At 36.2% G+C, this 25,928-nt stretch overlaps 2 pseudogenes; both read left to right on the top strand.

The window, feature by feature from the left end:
• Positions 1-6,971: 6,971 nt before the first annotated feature.
• LOC149156505 (inactive leucine-rich repeat receptor-like serine/threonine-protein kinase At1g60630 pseudogene) lies at positions 6,972-7,886 on the top strand (annotated as a pseudogene).
• A 428-nt stretch (positions 7,887-8,314) lies between these two features.
• LOC149156504 (inactive leucine-rich repeat receptor-like serine/threonine-protein kinase At1g60630 pseudogene) lies at positions 8,315-14,084 on the top strand (annotated as a pseudogene).
• The last annotated feature ends 11,844 nt before the right edge of the window (positions 14,085-25,928 follow it).

The raw sequence follows: 25,928 nt of genomic DNA, 5'->3' as shown, positions 1-25,928 counted from the left end.
TGAGATACCTCATATTTCTGTGGTGATATTGAGAAGCCTTAAAGTTTATGGATGAGAGATTGTACTTCAGGAGATTCGGTACTTAATTTATCTGAGATATGTTGGGGATTAGCAGTGGTAGTTGTCTCCTATTCTTCTCATTTGAAGACTGGAGTTCCAGCATGCAAAGGAAAAGTCGGAGGTGAGGTGGAGGGAGATTTACTCTTAGAACGGGTTGTAGGTTTGGATTTTCTCACCTTTCACAACTCATGGCCCTCCTTCTAGTGCCAAAAATGTTGATTCCTCAAAAATCGCTGCATCAACATCAGGGAAAACCACCCGGTCTGGACCTTAAAGGCAGCTTCTTTTCCGTTTGGTTTAGTGGATCCGAATGGATATAATAAGACCAGTTTCCCAATGGTTTGTAAATAGGATGGATAAGTGATTGATCTTCTGTTATCTAATGATAATGATGGATGATTTACTCTATAATGCAAAAATAAACAACTAATATATCCTGGGAAATTTCCACTTAAGTGCAACTTTTGATGATCTTTATCTACAAATAGGCATATAGATGACTCCACTTATAAATAAAGACATTCATTCATATGATAATTACTTTGTTCAAGTAGTTGAAAAAAGTAATAATTAAAACATTATTACTTTATTCTTCATATATCATTGACATAAATACGATTGAAAGAATAACATACCTTAAACATTCAATAGTGATAAGTAAAAGGACTGCTGTTAAAATACATACATATATCTAATGATAGCAATAATTGAATAAATGCTGATTCATATAAAAGAATGGAACAAAGACATAGATAATAGTACCATATGTAATTTGAATCCCCTCTGATATCAATCGCATTTAGATCCTGTCTTTCAACTTAGAAATACTCTCACAAAAAGCAATAGTGCATATCTTATCAAAGCATTCTTCATTAAAATTTAGAATATAGGCCTAGTATTCATAAAAAAATATATATCGGAAGCAAAATAGTGCAACTCCTGATCCAAGTTTTGATACAAAAATTGAGGACCCTTTCCAATACAATGAAAGGGTCTATAAATACTTACTAACTAACTAACTATGAAATAAAAATGCTATGAGGTGGTATAACTAAATCATGAAAATCTCCTTGAAATAGACATGCTTGTAGTCGGTAGAATGATTCACTGTTTCGGTTGATTATACTTTGGCTTGAGCTAGCATATAGCGAGAATTGGTTGCAATTCTGGAGGGTGACTCATACGCGAATGCAGTTGGGCTGAATACGTAGCATTATTAATTTCAGGAATCATGTAATAGATTGCATCTGTTAAACATTTTATTGTTGCCTTTTGACTATGTGGTTTAACCAGGAAGAACCAAAAGGTGTCCCAAGTTAAACTTTGGATGCCCGCGATTAATCTCTCCTTATTTGCTAATTCCTGTTTGCATGTATGCTCCAATGCTTTAGCTGATGGTAGTTTACCTGGAGTACAATCTGAAATCAAATTATACAGATAAAGTGTATCATTGATTAATTTAATCAAATTACCAGTCGCTGATCTACATCTTGAAGTTTCCCTCTCTGCTTTCATCAATTGAGATTTCCATTCTAGGAAAAGAATTTCCTTGTGCGATTCCAGAATTCAAGGCAGATTTGTAGCTTGTCCTTCCTTGGTTTCTTGCCAAGAAAGAAAGTCTATTAATCTCTCATCGGCCTGCTCCAAATTCTGTCTTGCATCAACTGATTTATCAATCATTGATGAAGAAATTTCACAGAGGGGCTCAGCAAGAGAAATATTATGACATAGCAGATTTATTTGATTAATCAATGCTTTATTGATCGAGAAAGCTTTGGATTTGAACTCTGCTACTTGAGGAAAAACTTTGAACTTTTCTATTTGTTGTCACAGTTGAGCGATTTTCTCATCTTTTGTTTTGCTCAATTGTTCATTCATTGACTTCAACTTGGCCAATGCTAAGGATAATTCTTTTTGTTTCTGAACTGCGCTTTGGTCTATCCTTTGCTTCTCCTTGAGCAATTGCTCGTTTAGCTGGTTTTTTAATTGCTGTTGCGCTGCTAACTGCTGCTATAATTGCTCTATCCTCTGCTGCTTTTGAAATACCTGTGCCTCAAGCGAAATAATTGTTTGATCTTTTTCTTTGAGTAAATTGCTGACTTCCGATGCTTTATCCATAGTAGTTTCGGAATATAGCCCGACATATTGAGAGAGCTTTGTGAGGTCTTCAGAAGGATTGACTTCCTCTCTCCATACCGCATTAGCCATCTCCATCCGTGCAGGTAAAAGAGAAGGTTGATCAAGCTTTCTCTTTTTCCTTTGTCTTTTTACTATAGCCCTATGTTTAGGGCTGTAGAAGACATCTAAAGGTGGTATTTCGTCTACATGTCGGATGATTTCATCGGATGGATTTTCTGGAATGATCTCCATATCCTTTTGAGTGTTTGGTGGGCCGCTGGTTCCTTCAATTGGAACCATATTAGTTGTTGTCTTGTGACCAGTTGTCACTTCAGGTGTGCTAAATTCCTGTAAGTTCTCAGTATTGCTTATAATGGAATCAAACTATTTCCATTCTTTAAGAAGCTTGGGATCAATCTGAGTATCTGTATCTATGAGTTGACTATGTTTTCCCTGTCCCTGTTCTTGTTCTTGTTCCTTTTCTTTTTTGGAGACCTTTTCAATATCAGAAGTCTTACCAGTAACTATTTGTTCAGTCTGAGCAGATGACTGGACTGTAGGAGTTGTGACTAAGAGGTCTAAAGACAGAGTTTGCAACCTCTGTTCTCTAAGCCTATTAAACACTTCTAATCCTTCATCTTGATATTTGATTTTAGCCAATGCTTTAACTTGGAATAATGATTCAGTTGAGGCAAATATATCATCAAAGACATCATCTTCATGACCAAATTTGGCAAGTTTGGCAAGTTTGGCTTGGTCAAGAACATTATAGGCCACCTTTCTGGGATCATACTGTCTGTTAAGAATCATGGCAAGCTTTAGTGTTTGCAATTTTTCTGTCTCCTTCTCTGCATGCTTGTAATCATGAAGAGCGAAAATGCCACACCATAATGGGAATGTAGGCCATACCTGTTTCTTGAAATTTTTAAGGGTTTTGGATGTCCCATCCACTGTTATTTAATAAGCCAATTCCTGAGCTAATAGTTTATCGGGCACATACAGGGGAAGGACATAGGGTTTTGTATTGCTACCAAAAATCCTTATATAAGTGAATCTTTCCTCCCCAAACCAATTGCCTACTACTGTCAAATCTGTTTTTGCTTCGGAGATATCTTGGGAGCAGGATTATCAAAATAGAGTAATAAATAGGAAAAATAAAACCATTGTAGATTTTATACAAATGATTTTTGTAATTGGCCTTCCATAATTGCACATGATAGATATGTATTAGTTTAGGGTCTGCTGGGGCCCATCTCCACCCGAGCAATGGAAATTCAGAATTTAAACAAACAATGTCCATAATGAATGCACTATAATAGAATGGGGGAATGGTCCTAGTAGTATAATATACATTTGCTTTGTACTCTAAAATTGCTGTGGCTAGTTTATTAGATAAAATATTGGCCCAATCCATCACATAGCCATTGATTGCAGCCTCCATTAGAGGGACCATTTCTATAGTGAGTTTAGCTGAGTCATGTATTCCCCACATTCTACACATCATAGCTCCGACATAATAGTAAGGAGAAGCCAATGAGTCTATAGAGTACTTACCCGATGATTCGTGCTTGTGCTTCTCAGGGAAGTGTCTCCATTGCTTAATTAGGGCTGATTCTAACTCGCTTTCCTTTGCAAAAGATTCTAGGAATGATTTGTTGTACCTCTTCTCAGGCTCAGGTAAGTGATGCATTTTCCTTAGATTATCAAGCTAAAATGAGCCAAATATCCTGCCGTCAACTGTGCAAAAGGTTCTATTTGTAATTGGAATTTTTTCCACTACCCATCTCACGACATCAGTATATGGGAGGAATTTATCTCGCGCTGCTATTCTGTGAAGAAAGGAGTATGCCAACTCTTTAAGAGTTCCTTCAGACTTATTAGTTCAATCAGCTGTGGCCTCTTCTGATAATTCTTCGGGCTCTTCAACTTCAATTAGATTATAGATACTCTCCCAGCTAGTGTTTCCCATTTTGAGACATGTTGTGTATGATATTAATCCATGTTTTACTTGGTCCTAGATCTTTTTTGGAGGAGCCGTTGTTGCATACTTCTTTGATTTCTTTCCCATTTTCTTCAGATTCCTGGTTTCGGCGAAATTCTGCACAAGCGATTGAAAAACCATGATACAGAGAAATGATGCTATAGACCAATATGATAATGAACAAGAGTTACATTGATTTGTAGGTGATAATGGAATATATTTAAAGATCGCTGCGGATAAAATCTAATGAAAAGATCTACCCATAACTGCTTCATTGAATAGTCATTTAACGTGTAAATCATGGTAAAGAAGGTTCTAAATGCCCATCATGTTGCTTATATATCGAATGATTAATTCAAGCATGCCTTAGATTTCTTTGATGGATGGTTCATGATAAATCGCAAATCGGTGATCGGGAATATCAAGGGAAAGGCTTTAATACTTGCTTTAAATATCTACGATCACCGAAAGGTGATACAATGCATGCAAACCATTTTAAATACATTTTCGAGATGTGTGCCTAATTAATATATCGCAATCGGGAATGGACTCGGGCTTTCTTGTTTTGTCAATGTGATTTCACCAATTGCTGATTGCGATATGCTTTATCACATTGGAGGCTTTGAGCATGTTTTTGTTTATGTGTTGGCTTGTTGTTGTCATCGGCGATTTGCCGATTGTGATATGATTTATCGCATCGAAGGAATTAAGGGGCTTGGTTATATTGTGCTTGGCTTTTGGCTTCTCTGATTTCTCGATTGCGATTGCCTTTTCGGATCGGAGAGAATTGAGAAGGTTCTTTGTGGCTTTGCGTATATTTCCTTTGTTATTGTGATATGCAATCTTCCGATCGCTTTATCGCAATAACGAAGAGTTTTATAATATTTTTAAAAGTCATGCTTTATTTTCATTCAAAAGGCTTTTATAATGATTCATTTACCTTAAGCCTTTTCATAAAGGTTTTCCTTTATGATGGGTTAATACCAATTTTATTTATGAACACACAAATCTTATCTAAGTTTATTTAAAGGGACCCATTTCTTATTTAAAATTTTATATAAATTTATATAAGAAATGGGGGGTTAATGTTTAGCACAACAAGTCCTACTACTGACATACTTAACCGGAGTGAGCTACAAAATCAATGTTATACTTGGTTTCTTGGTGGCCATTTTAGCATAAAATTAATTACCCACCTTTCTAAGAGTGTTGGAATCCATTGTATTTTTGGTTAAGTAGGTGAGGGATAGGATTTATATGCTATAAATAGTTAATTGGTGCAGGGACGTCTAAGAGAGTTTAAGTCACTTTATCCTTACAAAATTGGTGGCTAAGCCTCCTTGAATTTCAATTGTACTGACACATATTAACTATTTCAAATTTTGGCATGAAGAATAAGGACAACACTTATGAAAATTAAAGTAAGGGGATCTTCTCCAGATTTTCATCATGATTATAAACTGATAAATCTGCATAGCCATAACACTTGGACCAAGAAACACTTATGAGTTTATAATATTGAATCATATTAATATTATTTATTCATAATATTGAATCATATTAATATTATTCATTCATAATATTGAATCTTTCATCAAATATGTGGTACCCGATCAAAGCCCTGATCATTGTAATGCCAAGAGTTATTAAGGTCACACAATCCCAAATTGTACTTTAGTTTTTTGAATTTTTGTTGATTACCTAGTTGTTATAATCAACACTTTAGAACTGGATCAAATATTTGATTAGTGTAATGCCAAGGTCATACAATCCCAGATTGTATTTTTAGACTTTTGATTTGTGTGGGATAATCAATTATAAATATGCTTGAGAGTTTATAAATATGCATGAGATTATGGTATACATAGCAGTGAAAATTTAATCCCCAATGTATATTGGGTTAGCTTTGAGGATCCCAATAAAAATTTTGAGATTGGTACCACTAAGGATTTGATATCTCTTAACTTATAAAAATTTGAGGTGAATATGGATCTGTGCTAATTTTTGAGGTGCAAATGCAACATAGTTTGCTCTGAAATTTCAATCTCATGCAAAATTTCTAAATGATACAAATGTAATATATTTGTATTGAAATCTGAATCTGAGTTGACTTTGAAGTTGGTGTGGCTCATAATAGTTTGAAGTTAAAAGGGCTCTGTGTCAGTTTTTGAGTTACAAATGCAGTATAGTTTGTGCTGAAATTTCAATGACAGTTGAACTTTCTAAATGGTACAAATGCAACATTGTTTCTGAATGTAATCTTGAGATTGGTACCTTGAGGAATGTCTAAGGGTAACATATTCTAGGTGAAGATTGATTTGTGTTTGATGGAAATCACCCAATTTCTAGTTGTAAGACATGTCCTCGGGGGATTTTAGGTAGATTTCATGTTGAAATGAGTTGAGAATCAAATATGTGGTAGCTGTGGTAAAGTCCCACTAATCTACTCCTGGACCATACCCTGTAGCTCTAGGGATTTTCAAGTAGAGCTTATACAGAAATGAGCTGAGACTCAAGTCTAGGCTAGTTGTGGAAAACTACCACCAGTCTACCACTAAATCACATCTCATCCAATGTTTCTTTGAGAATACTCACATAAAACTTCTATAGAAATGAACTGACGATAAAATCTAGGCTAGTTATGATCAACTCCCACAAATCTACCTCTAGATCACTGCCCAACTGACTATTTGTGCAAACCATTGAGCCTTACAACATACAAATTCTAAACATTTTCTACTGGAAACTAATTCCAGTCATTTGAGCCCACTTTATACTGAAATCTCATAGTCCAACCTACATTTGTGAAATCATGGGGTACTACGAGCCAAAAATAATGTTAGAGTTCTTCTTTCTTTTGCTATTTATATTTCAACATTCTGTATTTATTGTTGTTGTTCATGTTAAAATGGTGTGATATGTTGTTACGCTTCTAATATTCAAGGAATATTCAGATCCCAAGCATAGATTGAATTCAAAGTGGAGATCTGGCATAGATTATTGCAGTTGGAATGGAGTCATGGGGTGCACGTTAGAGGGTCGAGTCACCAATCTAGTTTTAGAATATATGAATTTTAATGACACTTTTGATGAGAACAACTTGAATAGGCTGGATCAACTGTGAGTCCTAAGCCTCAAGGGGAACTCACTCAGAGGACCTATTCCCAACTTAATGGACCTAAGTAATCTGAAAAACTTGTTTTTGGATCATAACATGCTCAAAGGTATGATTCCCAGGTCTCTTCCTGGTCTCCATTGTCTGAAGGTCACTGCTCTCTCGGATAATTTCTTGAGTGGTGAAATACCTGGTGCCTTCACTGGGCTTCAAATATTGTATACTCTTTTTTTGGAGAATCAATCATTTGGAGGGTCTTGTTCCTAGTTTTAATCAATCTAGCATGAAAGTATTGAATGTTTCTAATAACCAGCCCTATGGAAGAATACCATCTACTACAGTTCTGTCTATGTTCAATGCTTCTTCATTTTTGGGAAATATTAGGCTCTGTGGGAGACCATTTCTCAGGCTATGCATGCTTAACGTAGTAGTGACCCCTTCTCTAAGCCCTATTATCTTATTACAAGCTTGCAGATGGAGCAATATTTCAGGAAATTTGTTAAAAGGCATGAAAGGCTAAATTGGGGAAAGATAGTAGGGATTGTTGCAGGATCCCTTATTGGGCTAATTTCCATGGTGTTCCTTATTAGGTTTTATGGCAAGAGGTTGTAGAAAATCTGTGTAGGTTAACTCGGTAATGCAATATAAATCAAAGAAAAATACTATAACCTACTTCTACTATAAATTTTTGGAAGCTTAAAGATCGAGCTGAACAATATAACCAAAAGAAGAATCAATTGCACAATACACATGAAAATACTTTGGGGAAAGCCTCAGCTAAAAACCCCAAACTATTGTATTATCATACACGAAGGAAATACATAGGAATTATACAAAGCCCTAGCTCTCACAGCTAGCCAGCTCTCAGTACAATCCTCACAAATGCTCACATGCAATCTTGGCTTCTCTGTAGCCTTCCTCTCTGCCCTCCAAGCTCCTATTTCCTTGTGATGTTCCTTGTGGATGATTTCCTATTACCAAGTGGATGATCAAGCCTTCAAAAGTGTGCAATCATCAAAGATGAATCCTTGATTGCATGCATGAGTTTTCTCCATGAGAAAACACAAGCAACTTATAGTACGTTGTCCTTGAAATTTAATCTCAACTAGGTCTTTCTCAGAATAGACATGCATGAGATTTTGATGAGGGAATCTTTAGTTAACTAGAGTAGCGCTAGTTGAGTGCATGCATGCAACAACTCACTGTTAACTCACTATTAGTTCCTCAAATAGTTTGGAACTAATTTAACTGGACTTAACTCAGTAAACTGAGTTAACTAATTACAACTCAAATATAACTCAATCTTATCTCCTTAATTTAAGGGATAACTCTTGCATGACTTCAGAAAGACTTCTAACTTGAATTTCTCCAACTAATTAATTTAAAATAAATTAATTAATTATTTCCAAGTAGCTGTTAAGACTAAATTAGATTTTAATTCACAATTTAATTCAAGGACAAATTAAATTGGAATATTTTTGTTGCCATATTTCAACACTCCCTCTCAACAAGAAAGGGATTATCTGCCACCCTGATCCTGTCACTATGGAACTCAAATTTACACTTTGACAATGCCTTTGTGAAAATGTCAGCATATCGCTCCTCTGTCGAAATATGTTGCAGCAACATGATCCTCCTCGACCTATGAAAATCCACGGCAACAAATCTTGCCTTATGCTTCTCCACACTACCATCAACAACTTGGCTTTACCTTGCAAAGCCAATGGGAACTCACAACTGACTTGTTCTCCATCTCAGAACCACATCCCAAACACTATTACGGACTATGGAGCCATACTCCACCATAGCATCAACCCAAATCGACTGCTGCACAGCTTCCTCAAAGGAATATGGCTTGGTCTCAACACATTCCCCAGTAAGGGCCATGTATCCAGTGCACCTCTCAGGTGACCTCCTCTGTCTGCACTGAGAAGATGGTGCTCCCACATTCTCTCTCCCATCCTCCAATAATTTTTCATCTTCTTTTGTTTTCTTCCATCCATCTCTGGAAGACTCTACTTGAGTGGATGTCTCCACTACTAGAACCTCTACATGCAGCTGCTCCGCATCAGTCTGAGGCTCCTCCTCCTTAGGAACCAACAGTTCCTCCACAACCTGTAGTTGGAGCTCCCTCTCAAGGGAAACTTGCATGGCCTTCTGCTCATCAAACTTGAGATCTATGTGAACCACTATCCTCCGATTGGTAGGCAAGTACACCCGATAGTTGTGAGGTGTATAAGTGTACCCCACAAATATCTCCAACTTTGTTGTTGGCTCAATATTCTTCCGTGCATCCTTCATCACATGGAAATATACTGATGAGCCAAAGATCATGAAGTGACCCACATCTGGTCTCTTACTGGAAAAAGCTTCCTCTGGTTTCTTTATCCCAAGTATGTGATGCATGCTTCTATTTTGCAAATAGACTGCTGTGTTGAATGCCTCAGTCCACAAGTGAAGTGGTAGGCCTTGGTCATGCAGCATTGCCCATGCTGCCCCTACAATAGTTCTATTCTTCCTCTCGGCCACCCCATTTTGCTATGGGTTATGAGGTGCTGTCAACTCTCGTTTAATTCCTTCCACTGCACAAAAGTCCTTAAACTCTTGAGAGACATATTCTCCACCGTTTTCACTTCTCAAGGCCTTGATCTTCTTCCCTGACTCTTTCTCGACCAAAGCTTTAAACTCACAAAACTTTGTGAAAGTTTGGTCCTTCTTCTGCATGAAATAAATCTAGCATTTACGAGAATAGTGATCAATGAAAATCACATAATACCTTTACTTTAATGTGGATGCCGTCGAGAATGGTCCACACAAATCAGTATGAACTCGCTCTAAGATACCCTCTTCTCGACTATCTCAATCATGAAAGGAAGACTTGGTGTACTTTCCCAAGGTACAACCTTTGCATTGTCAACTTGCTCAAGTTTACCTCTGGGAAGTCCTGTAGATATCTGCTACATTATCTTCAAATCCCCATGATGTAAATGGCCCAACCGCCTATGCCACAACTCGCCAATGTCTTGGCTTTGCACCAATTCTACTTTCGTACTCACTGCTGCACAATCATCTACCTCTAGTTTATAGAGATTCTTCACCCGAATCCCTGTCCTCTTGGTCTAACCCGTGTCTATGTGTCTTAGGAATGCCCTTCCTTTATTGAAGACAACATTGTAGCCTTTGTCCTCCAACATCATGATCGATACCAAGTTCTTCTTCAGTCCAGGCACATACATCACATCTATCAAGGTGAGAGGAGCTCCACGCTCCCTATGGAAAGCAATTGTGCCCAATGCTGAAACACTATACCTTCCGTCGTCACCCATCTCTATGCACATCTTGAGGTCTTTCTCCTCCAAGGCACTAAATAATTTTTTGTCACTGGTCATGTGGAATGAGGCTTCATGTGGAAGTTGGATTTTGGATTTCTTGATCAATGAATTCCTTCAAGCCATTATCTTCTAATACAGCCTCCATTCTATCTTTCCATGCTATGTAATTCGAGCTACCTTCCAAGGCATACTAGAGTCTCAAGCCATAGAATGCCATTAGTCAACCTTGAAATATGATATGAATTTAATTTTCACTTGTAACCTCGAACTTCAAACTTCGAATTCTCTTCTCAGTATACTGTTCACAGCGCTGACACCATGTAGAAAATATCTACAAATCCAGCTCTGATACCATGTAGAAAATCTGTGTAGGTTAACCCGATAATGCAATATAAATCAAAGTAAAATACTATAACCTACTTCTACTATCAATTTGCAGAAGATAAAAGATCAAGATGAAAAATATAAATAGAAGAAGAAGAATCAATGGCACAATACACATGAAAATACTTTAGGGAAAGCCTCAGCTAAGAATCCCGCATTATTGTATTATCATACATGGAGAAAATACATAGGAATTATACAAAGCCTTAGCTCTCATAGCTAGCCAGTTCTTAGTACAATCCTCACAGATGCTCACAGGAAATCTTGGCTTCTCTCCAGCCTTCCCCGCTGCCCTCCAAGCTCCTATTTCCTTGTGCTATTCCTTGTGGATGATTTCCTATTACCAAGTGGATGATCAAGCCTTAAAAACTGCGCAATCCTCAAGGATGAAACCTAGACTGCAAGCATGAGTTTTCTCCATGAGAAAACACATGCAATTGATAGTACACTATCCTTGAACTTTAATCTCAACTAGGTTTTTTTCAGAATAGACATGCATGAGGTTCTGATGAGGGAATATTCAGTTAACTGGAGTAGCACTAGTTGAGTGCATGCATGCATCAACTGACTATTAACTCACTATTAGTTCCTCAAACAGTCTGAAACTAATTTAACTAGACTTAACTCAGTAAATTGAGTTAACTAATTACAACTCAAATATAACTCAACCTTATCTCCTTAATTTAAGGGATAACTCTTGCATGACTTCAGAAAGACTTCTAACTTGAATTTCTCCAACTAATTAATTTAAAATAAATTAATTAATTATTTCCAAGTAGTTGTTAAGAGTAAATTCGATTTTAATTCACAATTTAATTCAAGGACAAATTAAATTGGAATATTCTTGTTGCCATATTTCAATAGAGGTGCATACAATAGAAGGCTGGGTATGAGGCTGAAATGTTTTAGGTGAGAAGCTTTCGATTGAGGAGATCAGTTTTGATCTATATTATGTTAGTACAGATGTTAAGAGCGTTCAATATGAGCAACATGGGAGTTGGCTTCTTATGTTCTGCAGTGGGGAAGCTCATATGTACACTTTGGAGGATCTTCTCCATGCATTTGCTGAAATTATGGGGAGAGGCATACTAAGGACTACTTATAAGGCTTTGATGGAGAACAAAATGACTGTAACTATGAAGAGACTGAATAATTCTGACAATATTACTAGGGATGAATTTGAGGCATGTGGAGATGGTGGATATGCTTTGACACCAGAATATAGTTTCTCTAAGAGCTTATTTCTATGCTAAAGACAAGTTTCTTTTCTATGATCACTATCCCAATGGAAGCCTCTTTTATCTCTTCCATGGTATGTGCATGATTCCTTCTAAATGCCTTCTCTTCAAGCTGGAAAAATAGAAGTACAGAATTTTTATTTGTTACCCAATTTTTGTTTCTCAACCTGATAGCCACTCATGTCTTCCATGGGGTTTGAACATTGCTCTCATCTATTTGAACCATAGATCTTTACTATTGCTTGTAACGCATGTTGACAAGATGCAATTGTGTTGAATATATAAGCTCGACATTGAATAGAGCAACCTACAAATAAACTCTTAATAAAAATAAGTAAGTCTCCTTCTGTGCTTAGAGAACCCCTAGATCATAACAAACTCAAGGTCACAACACACATCACAAATATTACCAAATTATTTGTCCTCATGAGATAGGTCTTGGATCTCTTTATTCTTTGTCCCCTTAACCATTTGGAAAACTCTATGGTTCTCTTTGTAGGTTAGACTTGAAGGATTCTCTACGATTTCTGGTTGGGCATCATTTAGACTTGCTTGTTTATTTTATTTTATTTTCCCTTTGAATTTTACCAGAGATATTCCATCCCCATTAACTTAGATTGGTTACTAGGTGACACTAATATCAAAATTCCAATTGCATATATAAACAATTTAATTAAGTAATAAAACTTGCAATGAATTTTTTAAAAACGGGTTTTAACTAGTTAGTCAAACAAAGCTCAAAATCAACCCCCCGCCCTAGCTTACTTGTGATATGAATAATTGTTTCTCAGGATTTAAATTGTTTAAACCCCATATGGTGTTTTAATAAGTCATTCTTTTCTAATAACATGACTTTCAGACTACATATTTATAAAACTGATATGAAACTACAATGAATATGGATGTTTCCAAAAAATCACCAGAAAACATAATTTGAGGTGGTGAATTGAGAATAAAGGTTTATAATGTCCCAAGATGGTTGTATATTCTAAGAATATGCAATTCTCCAAGCAAATGGACTTCCTTTTATGTCACAATCAACCCAGAAAGTCTTCACTGGCACAACCTTAACTCGCTAACGAGGATTAAGCTTCTAGTTAGGACCAAGCCAGCAAGGCCTTTAGATGCCAACCTTTTGAAGAGTAAACTTTTCAATAAGGAGTGTAAAGCTAACATGGATCATTATATTACATTGGATTTATATTATAACAAGTTCATCTAATTCTAGGAGACAATTTTTTATGTGTAATTTCATGCCTGATTTATGTCATTTGACTAGTTTTTCAGGTTCAAAATCAAAGGGGAAGCCTTTGTACTAGATGTCATGATTCAGTATTGTTCAAGATGTAGCTTGTGGCTTGTCCCACCTGCATCAGGCGTCCATATTAATTCACGGTAACCTCAAATATACCAATGTTATATTAGGAGGGGATTTTGAAGATTGTATTACAGATGATAGCCTTACTGTGTTTGACATCGAGCAAGTTGAGGACACAACTCTATTAGTCTACAAGGCTCCTGAATGTCTCAAATATAATAGGAGAATGGGACCCAAATAAGATATCTATAGTTTTGGTGTACTTACTTTAGCTTCTTACAGGAACAATCCCATGATAGTCCATCCTCAATGGAGAAGCCATGTATCTACAAAAATGAGTTCATTATGTTCGAGTAGAAGAAATTGAATCTGGTGTTATTAATGGCTTTGTCTCTTCCACTGAATTCCCAAGGATAAGATGATAATACTACTAGATCTAATAATTGCCTAGATAGCTCCATTTCCATAAATAAGGCCAACAATGAGGAAGGTTTTGAAGAGGATTGAGGAGGTTAAGGAAAATTCAGCTTCTTCATAGAGTGGTGGATCCCCAATGTGGTATATATATCCATGGCTCAATGTCTGTATAGAATGTTGTGGATTGAGGATAGCTTATAGAATTACTATTATATCATGACTTTAGGGATTCAACTTATCGGTTGAACTCAACGTGGACAATTCATATTTCTAGTGGGAAGTATTGTACATTGACTTCAAACTTCCTTTTTTGGCTGATCAAATATGGTTAGCACATCAACCAAAACTTTAAATGTAGTTATATTGGCAATCACTGCATTTGGTGCAGTTTTGATAGAAGATAATAGATATATATCAACTTGTATGTGTTGTTTTTAGTTATTTATATTTATATATAAATCAAAATTTGATTTGCAAACCATTAGGAGTAGCTTTTCCATGAAGATCATAGAACTTCACATCTAATTAGTATAAAAAAATCCATATAAAATGATAACTTACCACATGGATAGAGGTTTTAATTTATTAACAAAATTATAAATGAAATATAAAAAGGATTTTCCTTTGTATGAAAAATGGAATTCTACATTTCCATCTATCACAAGCCCAAAAAAATTGCAATTATTTGCTATCGTTGTTCGTTCTCTCTTACCATGATTTTGAGGTGCCATACTATTCCAAAGGGTTTATATTGGTTACCTTATATACAATTAAGATAGATATATGCATGTTTTTATAGTTTTTCAACCTACGTGTATATTTTAACATGTTGGTAAGGTTGTTGTGAAGGATTTTAAATGTTGGTGTTTGGCTTATTGTTCATAATATAATGACTATTTTGGTATGGTTAGTAAAATTGTTTGAGGTATGCCATCTTCTATAACATACGTGGGAATTTTTAAGTTCACTCAATTTTTACATTTATATGATATACGATATGCATATAATTGAGATTTAAGTATGCATAGTTTTGTTTTTTGTTTTTTTAATTTTAAGAATATTTAAAAAGTATATTTGAACTAAAAGATGTTTTGGTTTTTGTTTATTTATTAAATTTGTTTAAAATTTTGGCAGATATTTTTAAGAATTTTAAGTTTGATTTTGATGAAAGATTTGAATATTATATTATTATATTGAATTTTAATATTGAATCATATTAATATTATTCATTCAAAATATTTAATTTATATTATAATATTATAAAATGAATATATAACGATTAAATTAGTCGTTTATAATGGTTATTAATGAAAGTAAATCAAATGAATATAAACTACTAAATTAGTCATTTATATAAAGAATATTAAACTACCAAAAAAATATAAATTACTATTGTAAATGATAAATTTGTGATTACAAATGATGACTTAATTTTTCTTATATACGACTATTAATAGCTAATTTATAGTATCATATAAAATGACTAAAATTTAGTCCTAATTCTTTGGTTATTAATTGGTTTCAAACGATGACTAAAATTTTCATATATATGACTATTAGTAGATAATTTATAGTATCTTATAACACGGTCAACATTTTGGTCATATTTATTTGGTCATTAATTAGTTTTCTCGGGTGATCATGTAGTAGCATATTTTGTTGTGTATTTGGTCATTGATTGTGACATTTAATGACTAAATCAATGACCAAATTTATGACTAAATATACTACTAAATGATAAAATTAAGACAATCAATTAATTATTAAACTAGTATGATTAAATGCTGACCGCATTATAAGACACTGTAAATTAGCCACTATTGGTCACTAACTGAAAAATAGTCATTTATATGTAAATTTTAGTCCTTTTCTTTAGTAACTAATTAGCCACTTTGTACTAGTGTATAAAGCAAAGAAGTTAGAGTAGGTGGAACCATATTTGGTGCCATAATGTAGTACAAGAAAAAGACCATGCCATATCACCCATTGCTTGTAGATTACGTGGATCTATTTCTATATCTCAATCTATGGCCCTGCGAACCTCTGCATTGAAAGATAGAAGGCTATCTAGATGAGATAAATTTAAATTTTCTTCTTATGATTCCAATAAAGAATACTTATTTTGAGGTCAATCAATAGTAGAACTTAAAAATATAAGAAATATGGGACATGTTGTTCTCTGTTTGGGTTGAGGGAAAGAACTAGAATTGTATCTTTCTACAAATCTTATTTCATTTATACCTTCTTGTGCTTATGAAGCAACATTTTGGGCAATCTTATGAAGGTCTATGCACTAATCAATAATTGTTTCCAATTGAAATAGTTAGTGGGGTTGTAGAGATAGGAAGAACGGGTGATGCAATTTTGTGCTTTCCTAGTTTAGCATTGGAAATCCTACTTTTGCTATATATGTGATGCATTGTAGAGGTAGAGTATTTTGAGAGGTATTCTTGCTCCCTTAAGCAGTCTCCTCACGCCTAAGAACTTGGCTCGGGGGTGACTGGACCATAGTCAACGGTTGGGTAGAAAAGATTCATCCCACACTCAGCTACTAGAAATATTACAGTTAAGTATATTTATGTATTTCCACAAGCAAATGATATTTGTTGTGATTTTGGACTTAATTGGTAGTTATATGCAACAAGAGGGCCATTATTAGTTTTTCTCTAGTTTTGTTGTTTTGAGCAATGCTCATAGACCAAAGTCTTCATATACATTTTGAAATTATACATACCTGTAGCTATGTGGGATTCTAGAGGTCTTAACCTGTAAGGGGAAGCCTTAATGCCTAACACTATTCCATAATGATGCACGTACATTACTAGCTTATAAACACTCATTTTAGTTTTGAAAATTACTATATACTTATGTTATGTTGAGTAAATCATTTTGCAAACTACTCGAGAACCATTTCATTTTATTTTGTCACAAATACAATTATGGAGACACTCACTCCCTACTTGAGGCTTTTATTTGCCCCATCTTTAGTTGCAGCATCCTCTTTTAATGGTGTTTTTGTACCCCATAACTACACACACCCAAACACATTCAGTGGCTGGTCTCTTCATAGACACAAAGTTAGAACACTCATAAGAGTCTCTACTGCAACACTTGAAAGTAGGGCATTCAAACATGATAGAAATGTCCCATCTAATTCAACTGGTATTCCAAATAGGAGATTGTAGGTGAGTAAGGATGTTGTTGATGGAGTTACATCAGACTCTGCAACACCCACTTCATCCAAGGGCCCCTTGCCATTGATGAAGGTATCATCAGACTCTCTACAATATGAACTAGGGTATCTTGGGGCCATTTAAGATAAGGCGAATCCCCAATGGGAATTGGATACCAACCAATATGTCCTATATTATGAGGATTTTTTACTCCAAAGTTATGAGGAGGTCTTTGAATCCCCATCGCAATATGCACCCAAGCAAAGTCAGGTTCTGGAGTTAAGATTTTATTGAAGTGTGAGGATGGGCAACCTGAACGTATACACATTATGAATGAGCATGCCACCTCGATTTATTTATTTGTGGTGATTTTTGAATGAGGATTTGTGGGTACATATGGATTCTTAGACATGAATGCATTGTGAATCTAACCTGGGCTAATCTTTGTAGTCTCACACCCACTCACCGCAAGACCACAACCTAACTATGATGGCTTGAACCAAGTGTTCTTTAAGCCCTTTAATTTTGACTACAAACCAAGTATTCATTTAGCTTTTTTGATTAGATCAGAAAATTAATCTCTGTTGTTCTAAGTATGAAGGATTTTGTTGCTACTATTGCTTGATATACACACTCTGTCTTATACTTGTCATTTTTTGTATAGGCCTAATTTATTGTATGAATGCAATAGTTCATTCATGTTTGATTTGTTTTTTACATTATATAGTAACTACAAAAACCAAACAACGTATGGAGAATGGTTACAATATCGGTTGTGCATTGACCCTGTTAAGGGGGGTGTGGCCTAGAACCCCACTTGTATATTCATGCTTACAATCATTAGCAAATCTGGAGAATATATGGTTGATAATTTATAGACATAATAGGATGCATAACTCGAAAATATGTCAAAAATATACAATGTTACATAAAGGGGCCACCATAGGATATATTTTAGCTAGACATACTTATTCTATGTAAAGCTCAATAAAATGTTATCCATCTCATTTGTGGAGTCTTAAATTACACATATTGTAACACCCTCCTCTCACACTTACCCAAGTTCACCCGTCCAGTGGGTTAAATATGTGGAGAATAGGTATTATGATATAACTCAACCTCCAAGGTATAGTTAAGGAAGTGGAATCATCCAACCAAAACTTTACTGGCCTACCTCAAGAGCTATAGGACCCTTAGAAGCTAAAAAACCACTCCAGGTTCCCACACCATGAGCTAAACTTCCTTGTCAATGACCTGGACTCCCAATCGCTTGCATAATAAGGCAAGCCAATGACTGTAGATCATTGAGTCACATGGATAACCACGCCTCCTAGAAATTATAGTCTAAATTACCCAGCTTTGTGCATGTGACCCCGAGATTTGAGCCACTTTTTCAGGGCTATCCAACACTCTACCCAGAACTTGATAGAACTTTCCAGAATGATGAATGAGATAAGGAAAAATCCATTAATGAAAAACTTGATCAACTACTTGACCTAACTAGGCCTAACCATGATAGACATTCTGTCAAGCACATAGTGAACATGTAGTCTATAGGTCATAATTACATATCTAAACATAGGGGTATAATAATTATCTGGAAATCATCAAGAAGGTTTGATACCCTCTCATAATAGCTGAAATAACATCTATTAGGTCATGCATTCATTAACCATTCATTCACTAATCAAAACATGATGAGAGCCATAACTAAAGCATGTCATAAAACCATGCTTATAACCATCATATAACCAGAATAATAATAGTGATAGAACAACCATTAAAGCCACATAATAAAAAGTATAAATACTCATGAAATAAATGAGGAAAATAACTCTTATTAACATATTCAAATCCAACCAATTCAGGGACTTCGACATACCACCCAACCATAGATTGAGCTGAACCAAATATCTCTTTCAGTAAATCACCCTCGTACCATATTCCAAGCATGAATGTGGGACTCACAACAAAACAACCAGTACTTCCTCAGACTTTATCACATGTCTCGCCATTACTGGTCAAGTGATCTCTAGGCTAGAATAAATCACCTAACCAACCAGGATATACTGCAATCTTTCCATTACCGGTCAAGGGATTCCTAGGCCATAACAAAGAAACATACACTACCAGACTTTACCACAATCCCACCAAAACCAGTCAAGGGATCATTAGGCCCTAAACATGCATTGATGCCTCCATATTTATTCACCAATACCTTGAGGAATTTTCTCATCTCCACCCTCAGGCTTTATCGTGTATCTCACCATTACCAGTCAAGGGATTCCTAGGCCCTTGGGAATTTTCCTGATACCACCTCACCCGGATCCAAAACCATCCGGTAATCCAAATATCAACTAATGAAAGAACCTCATCACACCATGATTATCTAGAAATGGCAAGGAAAAGCTAAAAACACAGTCACACCTAGAAAAACCCATGACAATGACAACAAGAAATCCAAATACACACATGCATGTACCATGCATGCCAAAACTACCAAATAAATCATACATGCAACTCGATACCTGAAAGTAATCCCACTGTAACCATTTGATCCAAATATTCATTGCTTGATCCTTGATTTCCTTTGCTTTCTTGTCCTTCCCTTTCCTTCCTTTCTCCAATGCCAGAGTGCTACAAGAATGCTCTAAGTGTGCAATAGTATGAGAGAGAGAGAGAGCTCCAAAACTGAACTGAAAAAGGTTGTAAACTAATCCTCAAAAGCTGTTTTATCAATGAGGCCTCTATTTTCCCTTCATTTTCCTCCTCACATGCAACCTATGACCTTTCACATTCCTTTTCTCCTATTTTCCATTATTTTCATAAATAAATGCCAATTAATGCCTCTTTTCCTTTTCAATGCCTTTGCCAATTTCCTTAGTTATAATAAACTAAATGAACACCCACTAGGATGTTTTCCCTAACATTAAGATTCAAATACATGTCCCATGACCTTGGTCTTATTTTTCCTTTATTAACTTTATTACATTGATTTTTAACCGGGGCTGTTACAAAACCCTCCCCCTTGGGGGAACACCATCCTTGGTGTTCAATGACACTTATAAACTAGTAAACACATGTTTCCTGTGGAGATTTATAGCACATATCGATGCAACATTTACATCATATCCTTATGTTGAAAGTATAACCAACATATCATAAACACCATACCGCTTATTGGAGTTTTATAACACAACTCGATGTGGTATTTACAACATATGCATATATAGACACAACCAAAACAAAAAATCAAAACATATATCAAAGCACATATGCTCAAAGAAAGAATAGAGAATGATACATAGCCCACATCTAATGAACCATCTCCCATGTAGCTTCATAGGGCCCAAGGTGCTTCCGCTGCACTTTAACTTTCTCAATTGCTCGATTCCAGAACATGAGCTGTTTCTGTTGCAAAATGCACTGAGCTTCTAACTAGAATTATCCTTCTGGTTCCACCTACAATATAGATCAGTCCATCACATGATAAACATATTTTACATACTTATTAAGCAATGAAACATGGAAAACATTATGGACTTTCATAGTCGAAGGAAGTGCAAGTATGTAGGCCACTGATCAAATCCTCTCAGGAATCTTGAAAGACCCGCAATAGTAAGGTGTCAACTTGGAACATGATCCAATTATCAAGGATGTTATGTCCCTATAATACTAGTGTATCCCCCTTATTATTATTTTTGTGCACATGTAACCCCCATATTGTTATTTTTGTGCCCCATAGAAACTCTCTATTGTTATGGTTGTGCCCTTACATTATTATTGTTATGTAGGCTTTGATTATATTGCGACCCCTTAGACTCCTATATATACAAAGGAGGTCTTGTCATTTGTATCGTACAAGAATTTTTCATTTATGTAATGTGAATGAGGTTTCCCCTTGAAGAGCATAATTTTTATGTTGTTGATCTATCTATTTGTGAGGTGGTTTCATAACTTTTGGTATCTAAGCTTTGGATTCTAGGGTTTCGCTGCTTCAAATAGGCCATCGTGGAATTTTCACTATAATGTTTTTTATGCGAAGCTTCAGAAGATGAAATTATAACCACGGGGAGTAAAAATATTAGTGAACTTCATGTATGAATTTCAGATCTTGTCTTGCTATATTTTTAGAGATATGATCCGAGGAAGCTACGTTTTTTGCAAGCTCCAGAATTCCATCTCAAATAGGTGACCTAGGGAAAATCGTTTGATAAATTTCTCTCTGAGCACTAGATTTGAATTTTGTAAAAAGTGATGGAAAGAGGACAGAGTATAGATTTTGGGTTATCATGTTTAGGGCCGAAGGTCAAAATAGTGACATGTGGCACTACGTACAAGTTCAATCTACCGAACCAGTCTATAATCTGATCATCATGGGAGATTGGACATAATGCTTTCTTGAAGAATCCAATATTGGTTTGACTTGTTGGGTTGGAAAGAAGACTTAGAGGGATACTATAGGACATAATTTTAGATCTTGGAAATTTGCAATGACATAGATATAACAACTGCAATATCTAACTTCTAAAAAGAAAGAAAAATGTGTGTTTTTTTAAAATTTTGCATAGCTTTTGTTTGACAATTTAGTTTGAAGTGATTCAGGGGGCATATTTATGCATAAATATCATTCTTAATTCGAAAATACCCAGAAACAAAAAAATGGACATACCTATTAAGCAGCCAGAAATCTCTTCTATGACACATGAAGAAGAGGAAGAAATGAAACATGATATATCAAATGTATGAGACCAAGTGCAACAAATTTCTCCCTTGCAAAAAGTAAAAAAAATGAATTGGAAGCTATGATGAATATTAATATAGATGGTATAAAAATGGACATGGGAGTTAAGATAGATGGTATAAAAAGGGATGTAGGAGTTTTGAATGATGGTTTAAAAGAAGACATGGAAGTAATGATGAATATCAAGATAGAGGGGTTGAAGGAAGGCTTGGAAAAGTCACCAGAAGAAAGGCTTCTCAGTAGTGACAATTTAATCCATGAAAATCATGATGAAGAAAAAAGGAATATGAATTGTGATTTTAGATACTCCAATGTGGGGTTTAACAACCATCACATTCCAAAGATACATATGAAGAAGTTTGATGGCAAGGATCTGGTAACTTGGATACTACAGATGGAGCAATACTTTTATCTACAAGATGTGAAACCGTAACAAAAGGTACATATTGCATCTTTATATTTAGAACCAAATCAGTTTATATGGTATAGATGGATTTGTTTTCATAAACCACTTTTCACCTGGTCAATTTTTATGGAGGAAATGATAGCACATTATGAAGATACAAAGAGCAATACCTTCTTTAGCCAACTGATAAATATCAAACAAAAATGTTCAATGGAGGAGCACATTGAAGACTTATAGCATGTATGTTTCCATAGGCAGTAACATGTTGATGATGAGAGTTTCTGGATTCTTGTGTGCATTCTCCAAAGAGCCCAACATTTCAGGTGAACACTTCACCCATCTACAGGGGAAGGAAGTAAAATGATGATAGGAAGAGAGCTAGACCAGAATATATACATAAAGAATAAAATAATTATCCATTTGATCCAAACTTAAATAGGAATGCAAAAAATTACACATATAACCATAGATACAAAAATGAAGCAGAAATAACACTTTATTTCATTAATATCAAAATATTGAAATATGCTTACAAATAGAATGGAAATAAACTAGCTTAGGCGATGGTAGCTTATCGCTGAGAAGAGATGTGGCAGCTACATGCCTATGAACTGTGTTACAATGAGGCTTAAAGGCCTATTTATTATTGAGAAATAATGGAAAATCCTCAACATCCAAAAACCTAACCTTAGGAGATGAAGCGCCCAAACTATGGGCCTCGTTTGGGTAAATTGGTACATCAACTTTCGGGGTCATAACTTTGGCATATGATTTCCGTTTGGCTATCATAGTACCTCGTTTCGAATATCTCGGAGAGAAGGCTACAAAAAATTGGCAAACGAGTTTGGGATGTATCTGGTCTCTCTATTTTCCCTAAAAACGTCATTTAGGGCCTTAAAACGATTTCGAAAGTTCAAGACCTGAAAAACTTCCAAAAATAGTAAATTGTGCTACAATTAAGGAAACCAAAAATTGAAAGAGACAGTGTTGGGGGTCCAAGTGGAATAGGTGAGTGGCCACCAATATCCACCGGGATCATTCCACCCCCCTTAGGAAGCAATGGTCCCCATTGCGTTGAATGCCTCCATGACATGGGGAAACTTTTGTTGAACTTGGTCCCTAGTGAGCCACTTGCCTTAGTGAAGGAGTTGGCCATCTTTGACAACCCGATATAGTTGTATCTTCTACTGGTGAGTGTTCTTGATTTGTGTGAACATGATCCGATCAGTTGTGGCTTGTTCCATGCATTCTGGGTTTAGGTCTGTTGGTGTGAGTTGTTCTACAACATTGGATGTGTCCAACAATGGTGGAAAGTATGACCAAAGGTGGTCTACATTGAATAGTGGGTGCAAACCATGGAACGGTGGAATGTTAAGCTCGAAGGCATTGTCCCCTACAACCTTGGTGATGGTGTATAGCTCATATTGGAGTGGGCAAAGCTTGCGGTGGGGTCCAGTGAAGTGCTCCTTATGCAAATGTAGCCAAACTTTGTCGCCCATCTGGAACTTGTGTGACACCTGATGTTGATCATGGCACTGCTTGTACTTAGCATTGGCTCTTTCCAATATATCATGAACTTTTTGGCGTATGTTTTGAATGCACTCAATGAAACTGTTAGCCCTGTCAGCTTCAAAATGGACATGAGCCGAATCTGCTTGAGTAGCTGCAAATGGCATGGTCACGTCAATGGGAAATAATGGTTGAAATCCCAATCCTACCTAAAATGGGCTATGGCCCATTGAGCCGTGGAGAGCTCTATTGTAGCTTCACTGGAAATAGAGGAGGCTTTCATCCCATGTGCATGGATGCTTCAATTTATACATGCACAAAATGTGTACGATCATCCTGTTGACGACTTCTGTTTGGCTATCAGTTTGGGGATGGAAAGTCATGGACTTAGTGAGTTTGGTATCTAGCATCAACCAAAGACTTCACCAAAATGCACTTAGAAATTTTTTTTCCTGATAAAATACAATGGATTGTGGGATCCCAAAGTGTACCCATACTCACTCAAAGAAGAGCTTAGCAGTGGCCTCTGCTGTGATATTCTTCTTGCAGGCCACCATAATGGCCATCTTAGAGAATCTGTTGACGACCACAAAAACACAATCATTGTCCTGCTTAATGAAGGAAGGCCCGACATGTAATTCATGGAGATGGATTCCCAAGGTCGACTAAGAGTAGGCATAGGCATTTATATGCCTTTATTCTTGATGGTTGGTTTGGAAATGGCACATGCAATGAAAGATTTAATGTACCTTCCAACATCCAACGAAGGTTCGCCCAATAAAAATACTTTTGCAGCACTACCACTATTTTCTCTACTCTGAAATGTCGAGTGACTCGACTGTAGTACGCCTCACAAATCATCTTGGCACTATCGCTTAAAGGAACACATATGTGTCCTAGGTGGCATAACAATGCATCTTAGAGGTGAAAATTTTGAACTTTCTTACCTTCTAGGAGTGTCTAGTATGTGCTTCTAAATTCTGGATGGCTCTCATAAAGATGTGGCCACCCCGAAGTCTCATGTTCACATGAGTTGAGCACAGTGATCAACGCCATGACTGGCGGTCAACTGACGTAGTATGCAACATTATTAGTGCTTCCATTCTTGTACTTAATGTTCAAATGGAATTATTGCAGGTATGTGGACCATTTCTGATGGCGATCGTTCTGCAACTTCCCTCGTGTCTGTATGAACTACGGGGTTTGGTGGTCTATGTGGATGACCGTTTCCTTCCCAATAATCTAATGCTTCCATTGACGACATGCCTGCACAATGGAATACATTTCTTTGTCGTAAATGGGATGCTTCTGGACTATGTCTAAAAGTCTCTCACTGTGGTAAGCCACTAGAGGCCCCTACTGAGTAAGAATGACCCTAATAGCATAGTTAGAGATGTCTATCTCAATCTCAAATGGTTTCTGCAGGTCTGGTAATGTGAGCATTAGTGCAGAGAAGAGGTGATGCTTCAACTCAGAAAACAACTTCTGTTGGGTTTCAGACCAAAAAAACTTTTATTTTTCTCTGTCCTTGGTGACTTGACTTAAAGGCCAAGTAATATGAGAGAACCCCAACACGAAACTGCAGTAGAAATTGGCAAGACCCAACCTAGAATGTTGCGGAGCTATTTTAGAGTGTTTGGGATTGGCCAATCTCGAATGACTTGTATCTTGGCTGGGTCCACATGCAAACCCTTCTCATCAATGATGTACCCCATATATTGAACCAAGGTCGTGCGAAAAGTGCATTTCTCCAAATTGGCACACAACATATGTTATTGTAGGGTTTGAAGGACCTATCGAATATGGAAGGTGTGCTCTATGAAATTCTAGCTAAAGATCAAGATGTCATCTAAATAAATCACCATGAATGCATTGGTGAAGGGTCATAGGATTTTGTCCATCAATCTCATGAAGACTGTGGGGGAATTTGTCAACCCGAAAGGTATGACCAACCATTCAAAAAGGCCCTCCTTGGATTTGAAGGCAGTCTTCCACACATCATAGGGTTCGATATGCACCTAGTGATAACCAGACTTCAAGTCAACCTTGCTAAAGTATTTGGACCCCTTGAGATGGTCCAGAAGGTCATAAATCCATGGGATTGGATACCTATTCTAGACATTGATATTGTTC

This window comes from Pinus tabuliformis, chromosome 9, assembly GCF_031772625.1.
Source record: "Pinus tabuliformis cultivar Carrire ecotype Pingquan chromosome 9, CPIR1, whole genome shotgun sequence".
Lineage (NCBI taxonomy): Eukaryota > Viridiplantae > Streptophyta > Pinopsida > Pinales > Pinaceae > Pinus > Pinus tabuliformis.
The sequence above is the reverse complement of the archived record's forward strand: the minus strand, read 5'-3'. Positions and strand labels throughout refer to the sequence as shown.